Source organism: Hemicordylus capensis, chromosome 5, assembly GCF_027244095.1.
Source record: "Hemicordylus capensis ecotype Gifberg chromosome 5, rHemCap1.1.pri, whole genome shotgun sequence".
NCBI classification, from domain to species: domain Eukaryota; kingdom Metazoa; phylum Chordata; class Lepidosauria; order Squamata; family Cordylidae; genus Hemicordylus; species Hemicordylus capensis.
Genome location: NC_069661.1, coordinates 181,957,915 through 181,972,697, shown reverse-complemented (window position 1 = coordinate 181,972,697; position 14,783 = coordinate 181,957,915). Strand labels below are relative to the sequence as shown.

General features: G+C 42.1%; 1 long non-coding RNA gene across 1 annotated transcript in view; it reads right to left on the bottom strand.

Moving 5' to 3' along the window:
* Positions 1–10,271: 10,271 nt before the first annotated feature.
* The window catches only part of LOC128327529 (uncharacterized), an 82,888-nt gene continuing 78,376 nt past the window's right edge, over positions 10,272–14,783 (bottom strand). Inside the window, exons 2-3 of the long non-coding RNA XR_008308658.1 lie at positions 11,163–11,316; positions 10,272–10,427 (exon numbers count right to left, since the gene is read on the bottom strand). This is a non-coding gene — a long non-coding RNA (uncharacterized LOC128327529). The remainder of the gene's footprint in view (positions 10,428–11,162; positions 11,317–14,783) is intronic.

The window sequence follows — 14,783 nt, the reverse complement described above, 5'->3', positions numbered from 1 at the left end:
GAAGCAGCATCATGGGAACATGAATGCATATGTAGGAATAGTACGGATGTTCCAAGGAAAGTTAAGAGGCTAGAAGTATAGAACAATGGGGAATATCAATGTTCTAGTACTAGAATGTAGGGATGTGCAAACAGGTTCGAATTCTAACTGATTTGGTTCGAAGGTTCAAACTCAGACCCAACGGGGCATTGAATTGGCAATGCTGGTCCAAGTTCAAACCAAATGGGCCTGGTTCACTTCAAACTGGTTTGAAGAGGCTTGAAGGCTTGAGCCTCCATTTTAGGTGCTAGCGGGCATTTTGTGTCACTTGTCTTGCTTGATTTCATTTGCCAAGCTCCTGCCTCCCTGATTGGCCAGATGAGTCTGGCTCTCTGGTAGGCTTTCCAGTGCTGCCAGGCCTTGAGAACTGGCACCCTATTGGCCAGGGGGGAGGAAAAATGTGGGGGATCCAAAAGGAAGAGATTCAAGTTCTATTTAAAGGCAAGCCTGCCTTGCAAAAATCACTCTTGCTGCTTGCTTGCTGCTGGTGAGAGAGTCTGGCTACAGACTTGTGCTACCTGCCTGCCTCTGTGACTCTGTGCTGGTGCTGAGTTCTCCCCAGTCTCCTCTGACTGGTTCTTGTTTGGGTTGTGTTTTTTTGTTTTGTTTTGTTTGTTTGTTTTGACCTTCCCCCCTCCCCACTCCTCCTTCTTCAAAGTAATTTTCTGTGGCTGAGTGAGTGTGTGTGTGTGTTTTGCTGGAATTTTCCCCCCAGAGTGAGTGACTCTCTCTCCTTGCATGCTCTGTGCCCCCTGCCAGGGGTCTGAGAGGGGCCACTGGCCTGAGAGGCCTCTCGCCCATTTCCCTGGTTCACCCCTTGCCCCCACTTGCTTTTAAACTGACTGGAGGCTTTTAATTCTGGGCTGAGTTGAATAGTCCTCAGCTCAGCAACCTCAGCTGCTTTATTTCATTTTGGATTTTTTTTTGGGGGGGGGGAGGGTCTTGTTTTCTCTGGAGCAGCTGTGCTTTTCTTTTGTAACCCTTTTCCTGCTGTGCTTAGCACATGGCCTGCTCCAGACTCCAGTGCAGTGGCTGCCTCCCCTCTGTCCTCTTTCCCTCCCTTCCTTTTTTCTGACCTATTCCTCCCACACATTTCCCCCCACCAGCTTTTTATTTTATTTTATTTAGTGTTTCTTTTCATTGGTTTGTTGGTTGGTTTGGCTGCCCATTCTGCCCTCCCTGCCTGGCCCCGGCTGAGTGTGCTTCCAGCCTGCCACTGCTCAGATAAGGGCTTTTCCCCCTGACCAGTGTGTGTGGGGTAGAAGATTCTTCAGGACAATGAGGGGTAAGTGGCTTAGTTTTCATTAAATAGGGCCTCCTTTCTTGTTTGGGTTGAGGGAGGTATTTTTTCTGTGCTTTTCTTTGCAGGTTGTTTCTTGATTGTGGTTTTAAATTGTTTTGGGGTCTTCAGTTTTGTTTTAATCTATTTTATGTTGTTGTAAACCATCCAGAGGTGCAAGTCTGGGGCAGTCTATACATTTGATAAATAATAAATATATAGATAAAATTTTATGGCATCATATGGGCTAACATGTTGACACCAACTTGATGGCCCTTAATCAATCAATCAGTGGGCAAACCAAAAATGACAGATACCCTAGGTTATAAATGTCATGAGAATGAACTATTAGTGTTCACCACATGAACAAAATACTGTGGCTTTTGTGGTAGTGGCATCATTGCTGTGTGGCATGTCCAAATAATATGTGGTACTGTCTACTGAAAGTTTGGTATATTCTTTCTTTGATGAACATTGCCTTCATAACTTTGGTTCAATGACAAAACAGAATTGGTCCAAAAAAATATGCTGATATAAAACACAGCCCCCTTCCCCAAAATAATCCCACTCTGGCAGTTTAATTTAGTCACATGTTACAGTGAACGAAAAACAAACTAAAATCAAGCATAGCACAACAGATTAAATCAGCATGACTCAGGCACTGGCAGTCCCAAGAGTTGTTCAGAGACCAGCTCAAAAACATGAGCATTCCTCCTTCCAAGTGAAAATAGTTTTGCCTTCTTCAGATGTTACTTCAATTAATTTGAAGACAGCAAATCAAATTGGTATCTCTGCTCCTTTAGTTTGACATTCCACCCATGCAGTTTGGGCCATTTATAACCATACTAGGATGCCCTCTAAAGAGGAACTGTTGTTTTTTAAAGTGTCAATAAAATTGGCCTGAATGATGGTGGCCTGGCACTTCTTCATAAGAGTCTGCTGCCATTAGGCAAGGAGGTCATTCACACAATCAAAAACTGCATTCTACCTGGGCTTGGGAGCTGTGTGTGCTCCCAATTTTTGGTGGTGTGGAAGCAAAGTAAAAGGAAAATCTGAGTAGAAGTAATTGTGTGGAAGCAAGGTAGGAGGAAAAGCTACTCAGACAACAAGCTCCCAAACCCAGGTAGAACACAATTTTTGATTGTGTGAATGACCTCAGTGACTAATGAGAAGGCTCACAGTTTGGCTTCCTAGTAGCAACTATATCACCAAAGGAACATCAGAACTAACCTGAGGAATTTCCTATCCTTCCTCTCTGCCTTATTTCCTTTGGTATTCAAATAGCAACTAAAACTTCCTTTGGTATCCGAATTGCAAACCCTTCCCAGTCATAAGGCTCTTTAGGCCAGAGCATTTTATAGGAATCCTGCCTTCCACTTACGACTTTGTTTTTCCTATAGCTACACATACATGTTGCTGCAGATGCTCTTTGGGTCAAGTTCTTCTCAGCTTCCGCAAAATCTGCCTAACACAACAAGCAATGCAGAGTCAGAAAAACAGGCTGCCTTCTGTTTGCAGCTTCCTTCTTCAGCATTCATGGTGTGCAGCAGCTAATTAACTGCTGGTTGTTTGCTCACCATTTGCTTTACCAATTATCCCAGCTCAAGGAAGCAGAGCAGAGACATATGATCCATTCTAAAACAATTTTGCTTGCAGGCAGGTATTGAGTTACAAAACCTTGTACTCCTTCACCTGAGATGAATGGGCTCGGGTTCTTTGCCCTTTCGTCCATATCCTCTAATTCGGGTAGCTAAATTACAATTTCAATAGGTTATTTTGGAGCTGAAATGCATAGAGGACAGTTACTCTGTTTTCTGGAAGGAGGGTGGAAATAACAGACATCCATTTTTATGAGCTATGGGAGTTGATGCTCCAGCTTGTTGATGCTAAATATGACTGAAGAAATGGAAGCCTTCTACTTAAAGGGACAGATAGACTGAGACTCCTGTCACTGATGGGTTCAGTCTCATTCCCCTGTCCCAGCTAGGCAGCTCACAACCCTAAGGGCACATTGGCGAGCATAGATGACCAGATGGCTGAGGCAATCACAGCAACCTGGCCATGTATGTTTTCTACCAACCCTGCCTAATAAGAAGGTGTGGCATTCTCTCTAATATTCAGTTATAGTGGTGCAGTGAGGAAATGACTTGACTACCAAGCCAGAGGTTGCCGGTTCAAATCCCCACTGGTATGTTTCCCAGACTATGGGAAACACCTATATCGGGCAGCAGCGATACAGGAAGATGCTGAAAGGCATAATCTCATCCTGCGCGGGAGATGGCAATGGTAAACCCCTCCTGTATTCTACCAAAACAACCACAGGGCTCTGTGGTCGCCAGGAGTCAACACCAACTCGACAGCACACTTTACTTTACCTTTACATACATCAAAATAACAGATATCATAAGCCGAGAAGATCACAGCAGCAGGCAGAGAATCCCTTATAGATGGGCAGAAAAGTCTGAGATATTAGAGATATAGAGCCCCTGGTAGCGCAGTGGTAAAACTGCCACCCTGTAACCAGAAGGTTACAAGTTCAATTCTGACCAGGGGCTCAAGGTTGACTCAGCCTTCCATCCTTCCGAGGTCGGTAAAATGAGTACCCAGAATGTTGGGGGCAATATGCTAAATCATTGTAAACTGCTTAGAGAGCTCTGGCTATAAAGCAGTATATAAATGTAAGTGCTATTGCTATTGCTATATTAATTGTTCAGCATTCACTAGGAAAGCCAAAAGTCATTATCCAATGAATCAGTCAATATCTTTATTGAGGTCTTTGACCAGCATAAGGATTATCCAATGATGAAAGATCGATATGGAACAGGAGGCAAATCTATGGATCAAATTAAAAGGCAAGTCAAAGACCAATGCCCTATTCGGACATAATACCCTTGTCCATATGACTGCTGGCAGGATAGGAGAAGTTCGTATCCTGAGTAGGATAGCTGGGTGCGCTCCCGATTTTTTGTCATGTGCTTGCAAACATTAAGGTAGGAGATGGTAGAATATGCTCTACCCAGATTCCACCTAATGGCACAGTGGCAAAAGCAACATGCCTAGAGAGCAGGAGGCTTTTGGTTTGAATCCCTGTTGGTGTGTTTCCCAGAATATGGGAAAATCCTATATCAGGCAGCAGCGATATAGGAAGGTGCTGAAAGGCATCATCTCATACTGAAGAGGAGAAGGCAATGCTAAACCACTCCTATATTATACCAAAAAACCCCTCATGGCTCTGTGGTAACCAGGAGTTGACGCCAACTCAACAGCACAACCAACCAAAAAGAGGAAAAGGCTTTGTTTTCAAATAAATCTGTCTTGACTCTGTTGCTCCCATTTTGGAGACAGCCTTTTCCCACAGCCAGATTTCTTGTCACCTTACATATCATTGCTGATTGCACGTTTGAACCCCATTCAAGCAAATTCGCTCACATCAGCCAAATGCATAGTCACCGAGTGTGGTAACAATCATGCATCTGAGCAAACATGGTAACACCCCACTCATCCCTAATGAATAACCAGATCTACTTGTAGTAAACAAACTCTTCAGAACCACTCTTATCTTTCTAGCTACGTTTTAAACATAAGATGTAATACAAAATTCTTCTTGCTATTATTCTCTTTCTTTTTCTCATTAAGCACCAGTTGTATACAGTGAAATACTTTATTACATGATGATGATTATGTCAGAGAATGCTAGAGGAAAAGCACAGGTTCACTAAAGAAAAAGGGCCATCATTTTTTCCAGCTAACTAAATCTAGATTTTGATCTAAATGCTCTGTAACAGAGATTCTCAAACTTGCTCTTTTGTAGACTACTTGAAAATTGCTTGGGATGTTGGAAGACCACTTAATAAACTTTTTTTTCCCCCACATCAAAAGCACATAGCTCATCTTTAAATCAAGTGCAGAGGGAATCACAAATATTCTGGATGTACCTGCAGATCATCTGGATGTACCTAACAGACCACTGATGGTCCATGGAGCACAGTTTGAAAACGTCTGCTCAATAACATAAAGCATTGTTTTCTTCATCTGAGTTTCATTGCTGTCATTTCATTTTTAAAAAAAATTACAGTAACTGTTGCAAGGAACAGAACAGATCTCTTATTTTCAATGTTGTTGTGCTCCTACTGAAGCTAGTGGTAAAATTCCCATTGCCAAAGGGAGCACAGGCATGTCTGTCAGCCATCACAACAGCATCAGCTGCTCTGATGTTCAGCACACATTTCCGCTTAAGTGATTCCTGATTAGTTTCCACAGTGTCTGCCTTTCAGAGGAAAGCTAGAGACTCAACTCCACATCCCTTGGCAAAGCATGTTATCTTGTCTCAGGTTTTCCCTTTGGAGCTGCTATACTGCAGAAAAGCTGGCCCAAACAAATTATTGGCTAAACCGTGGCTGTTCATGCCTTACTGAGCCAGATAGCTTGAAAGCTTGTGCTCTCTCACCAGCAAAAACTGTCACCTCTTTTTTATTAGAATTTTTATTTTAAGAAATAAGGGGAAATGGGGAAATGGTTACATCTCTTGAGCTTCCAAGTACAGCAATTGTATATGATATTTCAGATTATACAGAGAAAGAAACCTCATCTACGTTAGTATTAACTTTTATCAGTACAGGAAAAGACATAAACTTATGCAATACGTTTCGGGATCACTATTAAGGAAGAATCCATTTCTGGGAGTAATCAGTAACATTTTAGATTACAAAATATAGAAAGATAACAACTTTTCTTGAGGTTTGACCCCCACCATTCCAGCTTCAGCAGACCCTTTCCCTTTAACTAAACCTTTTTCATATGTGCTCATATTTTAATATTTAGAGAGGAAAAAGAGAAAAAAGAAATTCCAATGGAAACAATGAGCTATATTTACTTGGGATTTTTAAAGGTAACAATTTTTATAACAATGTCCCTAATTTAAATACAGCTATAGATAATCTGTCAATTTCTTTGGGAATCTAAAATTTACTTATTGTCTTTTAGCTGACTGGTAAATGTCACTATACCTCAATTATCTCCCTGTTTTAAAACATGACTAATATAACGCTATTATTCCTTTGGGAATACCAAATGCAAATTCTATATCTCAAATGTTAAATCAACTAACTCCTACAGTAGCTAAGAGAAAAAAAGATTTTTTTAAAACGGTCACCTCTTGTGCCTTGCCTATCACATAAACACACAAAGAAGAGCTATTCTTTTTTTATTTAACAGAAAGAAGGATATTCCTGAAAGGCAATAGAAGCACTCCATTTAGGGGCAGCTCTTTCCCCTTCTAAACTTAAAGAATAAGGCCCGGTCTACACATACAAGCAGGATTAGTGGGAACGAAGGGACAGCAGAATGAGGTAACATAATTGAGTATACTGCTTCAGGCTGAACCTTTTTTTAAAAAATGTTCCTCTAGACCAGGGGTTCTCAACCTTGTGTCCCCAGATGTTGTAAGACTTCAACTCCCAGAATCCCCATGATCCAAAGGACATCGAGGCTGCTGGGGATTATGGGAGTTGAAGTCCAATAACATCTGGAGACCCAAAGTTGAGAATCCGTCCCTGGTCTAGACGGAAACAATTCCCAAAACAAGTAAAAAAAAATTGGTGAGCTAGTACATTCTCCATGTTGTGCTATGTGCTTTTATTTTTACTTGCGGGTTGACTATCAGGTGTGGAGGTTTCTTTTACATGAGAAAGCATTCAGAAGTAGCATGGCAGTTTGAAATGGTTTGACTATTAGGATTCTATTATCCCATCTGCTGCATGTGCAGCTAATTTGTGCTAAAAGAGCAATAAATGTGTCAAAAACTCTATACCAGGAAAGCCCACACTGAAGAATGTTAGGACCCTCCAAAGGGTCTAAATCTGATGCTAAATCTGAACCTGAAAATAGAATCTCTTTGATAAAGGAAATATCTTTGAAAATATAATTCTACTTGTTCCAGTTTCTATGTGACTTTTTCCCCTGAAAATGAGGAGTTCAAACAAACGAGTCTTTATTTCAAGTTTATAGTCAGGCAGTTGGCTGGCATTTGCCCACTTTCACAGGCTTTAATATGCAAATCAGACACGACCAAGTATGGCATACAAGGGCTTTGTTGCTGAAGGACAAACCTAATGTGAATGATCCTTTTTAAGACTTACTGCTGCTATTAGCCAGGAGTAACCTAATGATTTGTTTGGCATTTCATTCATTCCAAGTCCTGTTAGACATTTATTGTTTTTCTCCTCCACATGGGGAGAAATTACACATTACACTTTAATATTAATCGCTCACATCGATTAATGTCAATCATAAGGAGCAAGATGAAAGAAAATCAGAATTCAGTTTATATAAGGGGTTTTTAAAAGACCACCTTTCTCTCAGACACAAATATTTAGGTGGACTTTAGGTCCCTCTAGTGGCTTGATGCAGCTAAAAAGAAATGGCAGCATCAAAATCAGAGCAGTATAAGAGCTGCACGAAGATTAAATATTGTTGCATAGTGAATGTGTATGAATTATTTGAACCTCTCTCTGCAGCCACTGTTGCCAATATTTTGTCTTGCTCAGCCCCAATTCCAGAGAGGAAGGACAAATTAGCAAGCTGTACACTTCCAGTATTTTCTGTAGCACCAAAGCATTGTTTCATCTCCTTCTAAGTACTGATGCAGCTTAACGCCATGTAACACATCTGGCAATTCTAATTAAGTTTACCTAGAAAGACAGACTGGGAGCTGTTTGTCATTCTACTTTATGTGCACACAGAAGGAGTTCCACTTTCTCAGGCAGACAGTCATGTTGACGTGCATAATGTGTTAACTGGGTAATCAAGGATATCAGAGGCAGCAATTACTGTAATAATGGTTGCTGGAAAAAGTGCCACTCTCTTCTGGATAATTGCTGCTGGCCATATCTCTGTTTGTTCAGTTCACATACGATGTTTGTCCTCATGAGTACCTGCCCAGAAGCAGTTAGGATTGCTCAAATGTGCACAAAACATGCTGTGTGCACTGGCTCTTCAATCAATCACCTAGTCCAAAGATCTGCTGGAGAAAAATCTGGGGGTGGGGGGGAAGCAGGGAACCTGCAATATTTCTCCTTGCGAGCAAACCTGAAATTCTCTTTCAAATTTCATTTTGGAAAGCTTTATGTTCCAACCTTCGGACATCACGGTGAAACTGTTGTGGTGATTATCATGGTTAAAAGCCTGACATAACAGGTGTGTCCTAAGGGTCTTTTAAAAAGCAATCAGAGATAGAGAAGCTCTTGATTTGACAGGGAGTACATTCCAAAGCCCTGGGGCAGCCACAGAGAAGGCCCGGTTATGAATCATCACCAGACAAGCCAGTGGCAAACATAACTGGACCTCCCCAGATGATCTTAATAGGTGGCAGGGTTCATGACAAAGGAGGCGCTATCTTAAGTACCTTGGACCCAAGCCATTAAGGACTTTATAGATAATAACCAGCACTTTGTATTTCACTTGGAAATGTTTTGACAGCCCGTGCAATTCTTTAAAAATGTTATATGAGCCCTTCAGGTTGTCCCAGAGACCAGGATGGCTGCCGCCTTCTGTACCAGTTGTAGTTTCCAGACTATGTACAAAGGCAGCCCCACACAGAGTTCATTACACTATTTAATTTTAAACTGTTTAATTTGTTTTTATTTTATCTGACTGTTTTAATTGTATTTTGTGAAATTTTAACTGTTTTTACTCTGTTTTATATTGTGTTTTAAAATTTATACACCACCTAGATATGTACATATCAGGCGCTATAAAAATATGATAGATAGATAGATAGATAGATAGATAGATTACAGTAGTCAGGCATGGAAGTTACAGCATGTGTACCACTGTTTTAAGGTCATTTGCCTACAGAATTGGGTGTTGCTGACATCAGCCGAAGCTGATAAAAAGTGTTCCTGGCCACTGCCTCAACCTGAGAAACCAGAGAGTGATTTGGAACCAGGAGAACATGTGGGACTGGGTGGTGGATCAACAGAAAGTGATTAATGAACTGCATATGATAAATCCAAACTACAACCTCTCATGACTGGTTCATGCGATTGCACTCAACTCCAGGAGCGCTTACAAAATATGCTACTGTACTGCGGGAGGGTAGGTGAGACTACTCTGGGCCTTGTGTTAACGTCATCTTTGGCCCCAAAACTGACTCCGTTCCTTGCTGTCCTGAGCGAAAGAGATTACTGCCTCTCTGTAGAGATATAAATAATAAGAGTTCTTGGCCATCTGTGAAAACACAAATGGCTGAAATTTCCCCAGCATTGAAGTTCCCAAGAGGCTTTACTGGGCTCAAAATGCTAAAGAATAAACAAAATTTCATACATTCACATCAAACTGCTTCACTCTCAAACATGTATCAGTGTCATAGTCTAAGTCATTCATTCAGAGTTTAGAATATACAAATAGAGAACTGGAAGCAGTATGAAATGCTGAAAGCCATTTGTCGATTAAAAGGCCACCTCTGCCTAACTGAAACTCTACTCCATGTTCTATGTCATGCCAGTTCCAGAAGTAGTTTCAAAACAGAATTTGTGAAGGCATGGAAATCTTAGGTCGCAGGCCCACAAACAATGGATTGAGTTTGTCAGAAACCCAGGGGGCCCTGCTTCCTCGATGAAATTGCAATACAGTGTAGAGCAGAACAGGCTTAGTACATAGAGAACATATTCAGAAACATCACTCGGGTCATAAGCACCATTTCTTTATTCTTTTATAGGATTTCCAGCCAGGAGGCAGTCAGGACTCCCCGTTCAGTGTTTTCCTCACTGTGCCAAGAAGGAACTGAATCTAATGATATATTTATGTGCTGCTTAGGAGTTTACTGCTACTGTAACAAATGGGAGATCAGTATGCCAGAGACCAAGATCATTATGTATTGCTTCTTTCCCATTATGAGCTGTTGGAAGAGAAGAACATGACTCACAGTAGCCATTGCACTTCCAGCTATTCCCGCCTGCAGCTAGTTCTTTTCCTATTCTCTCTGCCAAGAGAGGAACAGCAGCGGCCTTCCAATTTCCTTGCACTGTTTCCAGCACCATTTGTTCTTCTTTCCTCTGAGCTGTTCCTCAAGAAGACAGGGTGCGGTGGGGACAGGACAGAAGAAGGACAGCTGTGTAGAATCCAGAGGAAAGAGTTATGGTATGCAAGGACAAGACAGAGAAGTTGAATCAGGAATATTAACGATTTAATGAGATAGATACAAAAGAAGCACTCAGAATGGTTGCCACCCCACTCCCTCAGGCAGAGCTAAGAGACTATGCAGTAGATAAGATGGCTGCTATACTCAAAAACAGGCTACTACAAAAGTCTTGTGTTACAGTGAGGTCATTTACACAGTCAAAAACTGTGTTCTACCCGGGTTTGGGAGCTGTGTGTGCTCCCAATTCTTGGTTGTGTGGAAGCAAGGCAGGAGGAAAGCCTGGGTAGCTACCCTCCTACCTTGCTTCCACACAACTGAAAACTGGGAGCACACATAGCTCCCAAACTTGGGTAGAACACATGTTTTGATTGTGTGAATGACCTCAGTATGTTATTTCTATAAAGAAAAATTCAGAATTCCAAGTGAGGAAAAGATAGAAATATTACTACCACTGCTACTGATATTTATATACCGCTCTTCAACAAAATTCTCAAAGCGCTTTACATAGAACAATAAAAATACATAAATAAGATGGCTCCCTGTCCCTAAAGGGCTCACAATCTAAAAAGAAACATAAGACAGACACCAGCAACAGCCATGGGAGGGATGCTGTGCTGGGGCTAGTTGCTCTCCCTCAGATAAATCTCAGAGAATCACCACTTTAAATGGTGCCTCTTTGCTCAATTAGCAGGGGTAATTGAATACCTGGTTAGAAGAATGGTGTGTCTTTGTTTCTGTCCCTCGCCTTCCTTTTGTCCTCTCTGTGTCTTGCAGGCATTTCCCTCTCTCTATTGCTTTCTGTTATTGAGAAGGGAGTTTTGTTGGTTGGTTGGTTTATGGAGGGGTTCTTAGCCACTTTCTTCACCAGTGTAGAATCCAGAAGAAAGAGTTGTGGTGTGCAAGGACAAAACAGAAGAGTTGAATCAGGAAAGTTAACAATTTAATGAGAAAGATATTATTTACAAAGAGGCAAGCGCAGTCTACCTTCAGTGTTCTTGCTGCTGAATGTTTGTTAGCCCCACCTCTACTCCACTTCACCTCTACTCCAGGACTGGAATAAAAGTAACTAAAGCACTATTCAAAAGCTGGCCTGGATCAATGAATGGGTTAATAAAAAACACAACAGGCTGTGTGTCACTTCTAGAATGAAAAATATTCCACTTGTACTGACCTCTATTTCTTCCCTACTTCTGGGAAGACAGTTATTTGATAATTGTGATATTTATTTTATCACAATTTATTAGTGATAAAATAAAGTTTATTTGAGTTTATTTGATAACTGTGAGATGATTCTGAGAGGCAAATCCTTATTTTCCTCTTATGATCCCACCAGTTGTTTTTTTTTTAAAACTGTCAGTCAACTGTTTTGAAAGACATAACAGTTATTCATTCATTTATAGTAAAAGAATGGTGAAGACCATGACTGGGGAAGGAGAGGAGAGAAGGAAATCAAATATTCATTCATTCATTCATTCATTCATTCAATTTGCACACCGCTCCAAACTTTCATCTCTTGGCAGTTTACAACAACATAAAACAAATTAAAACAGACATAAAAACCTTAAAACAATTAAAAACCACAAGTCTAGTTAAAAGGTTTGAGTGAAAAAATGAGTCTTTAAAGACTTATTAAAAATTGTCAGAGAAGGGAAGGCTCTTATTTCAGCAGGGAGCATATTCCAGAGTTTTAGGGCAGCAACAAAGAAGGTGTGCCCCTGTGTAGCCACCAGATGAGATAGTGAGCAACTGCAGATGAACCTCTCTGAATTATCTCAGTGGGCAATGGGGCTCATAGTGAAGAAGCCGTTCTTAAATAACAAGTAACTAAGCTGTTTAGAGCTTTATAGTAACCTGTAAAGTTATAGTAACCAGCACCTTGTGTTTTGCCCATAAACCTATTGATAGCCAGTGTAGTTCTTTTAGTATAGGAGTAATATGGTCCCTCCGAGATGACCCAGAGACCATTCTGACAGCCACATTCTGTACCAATTGCAGTTTCCAGTCTATGTGCAGAGGCAGCCACACACAGAGCACATTGCAGTAGTCAGATCTGGAGGCTACCAACAAATGTTTTGAGGTTTTTTATCTCGAGAAACCAACGCAGCTGGTAAATCAGCCAAAGCTGATTTCATCCCATCGTGTGAATAGCCTCACTGACTGTATAACTGTTCCTTCTGGAACCCCATCTAGAACTGGCAAATCAAAATCATATCCCAAGTTGCCCCGCACAATAAGTACCTCTGTCTTAATCTGATTTCAGTCTCAATTTGTTATTTTTCATCAAGCCCATCACTGCCTCCAGGCAGGCATTTAGGAAGATTATGCCTTCTCCTGTTGACATTGACATGGAGAAATAGATGTGGGTGTCATCAGCATTCTGATAACACCGTGCACCAAATATCCTGATGATCTCTCCCAGCGGTTTCATGTAGATGTTAAAAAGCATTGGAGACAATATGGAGCCCAGGGGGACATCATAGAAAAGTTCAGATATTGAAGATCAACAGTCTCCAAGGGACACCACCTGCAATTTTCCTGAGAGACAGGGAAAAAAGCAGTGCCTCCCACTCTCAACCCCCATCAGACACTCTAGAATGATACTGTGCTTGGTAGTATAAAAAGCTGCCAAGAGATCCAAAAGGACCAACAGAGTCACATTTCCTCCAGCAATTCCCCATTGACATCGTCCATCAGGTTGACCACAGCAGTCTCCACCCCATAAGCCACCCGAAAACCAGTTTGAAATGTGTCTAGATAAGCTTTGATTGCCTGTTTAAAAACATTTTTATTCATTCACAGCATTTATATAACACTTTTCTGCCTTGGCATTAAAGTATCCAAGGCAGTTTACTGTTTAAAATGCTAAACCAATGAAATGTGACAAAAATTAGAAAAGATACAACAGAGTTATTGTTACAGCTCTTGTGGCACTGACTTTTTACCTTATATCCTATTGACCACTAAGGGCATTGGGAATAAAGATAGTAAGGAAGGGTCATCCTCTTTGTTTCCAGATTTCACCCAGTCATGGGGCCAAGAAGATGGAGGCCCCATTGCTCCCAGGTACAGTCAAAGCTGGCCAGGGCCTTCCCTGGTTGCCAGAGAGAGCCAGGAGACCTGAGACCGTGGGTGGGCCATCATGGCCCAGCAGGTTGCCCTCTGGTGGCTGTTGGAAGTGAAGGACTTTGTGCTGTCTCTTGTCTCAAAGACAGTGGAGGACAGACTAGTGAATTAGAGGGCTAGAGGGTCAAGACATTGGTCATCCCTTCTCTACTGCACTGACACTATCCCTTTGGAATGTAGATTGCTACTCTTAGGGACTAACTTCCTTCCGGCTTTGCACTTCCTCCTCTCTCCTTTCTCTTCCTGTTCCTTCTGCCTTGCAACATGCAAGCTGCTCTCCCCTGTACCATGTGTGCAGAGATGCAGAATCCATCTGCATCCAGCTAGATGGATAGATTAGAGATCCTAACTCCTCACTTTCCTATCTAGAATGGAGTTCTCTAATAAATACAATTTATATTGATTTGAAACTGTGAACTGGCTCCAAGTTACTTTACTCTTAGCATACACGCATGCCTAACTAAATTCTGCTGTGTTGTGCCTCTGTGCACTCTGCTATAATGAAAAGAGAATTCCCAACAGTGGCAAAGAAGAGAAGTCAGGGCCTCAACAGCCTGCGAGACAGGCAACAGCTGAAAGAGGGAAGCAGCTAGATTGGAGAGGGCAGAGTCAGGAGAGGGTGATTGCAGGGCTTTATTTAAGACTAGCATACCCGGTGCATAGCATCTGCACTGCTAGTTTGTCACCACGCTTTCCACCCGCTGCTGCCACCCACCTCCTCTCACCTTTCCCTCCCCTCCAGCAGCACTTTCCTTCCCCACCCTCCCGGGTTCCTCTCAGTGGCATGGCTCTGCCTCCCGCATGCTCCCACCTTTCCTTCTCCTCCCGCCAGCCCAGCAGCACTTTCCTTCCCTGCTGGGCGCGGTGCGGCTCTGCCGGCCGCTGCCCCCTCACCACCTACCTGGCAACCTTCTGGGCCAGTTTGCTTCTCCCCCTGCCTCTCTGCGAGAGTTCCTTGCAAGAGTTTTGAGGCTCTCGCGAGATTTCCACGACGCATTCCCCTTCATCCATGCATGGACTGTCTTCGTGAAATAAATATATAGAAATGTATAGATAGATTTGGATGGCCAGGAATGAGGAGGTCAAGAAAGATGGGAGGGACCTGGCCGTAGAGACTCCCAGTGAGGAGCAGTCTGACCCCTCTCCCTGATGTCTGGCGGAGGAACAGGATGACAATTAAGCCCCTCCCCAGCACTTCTAAGG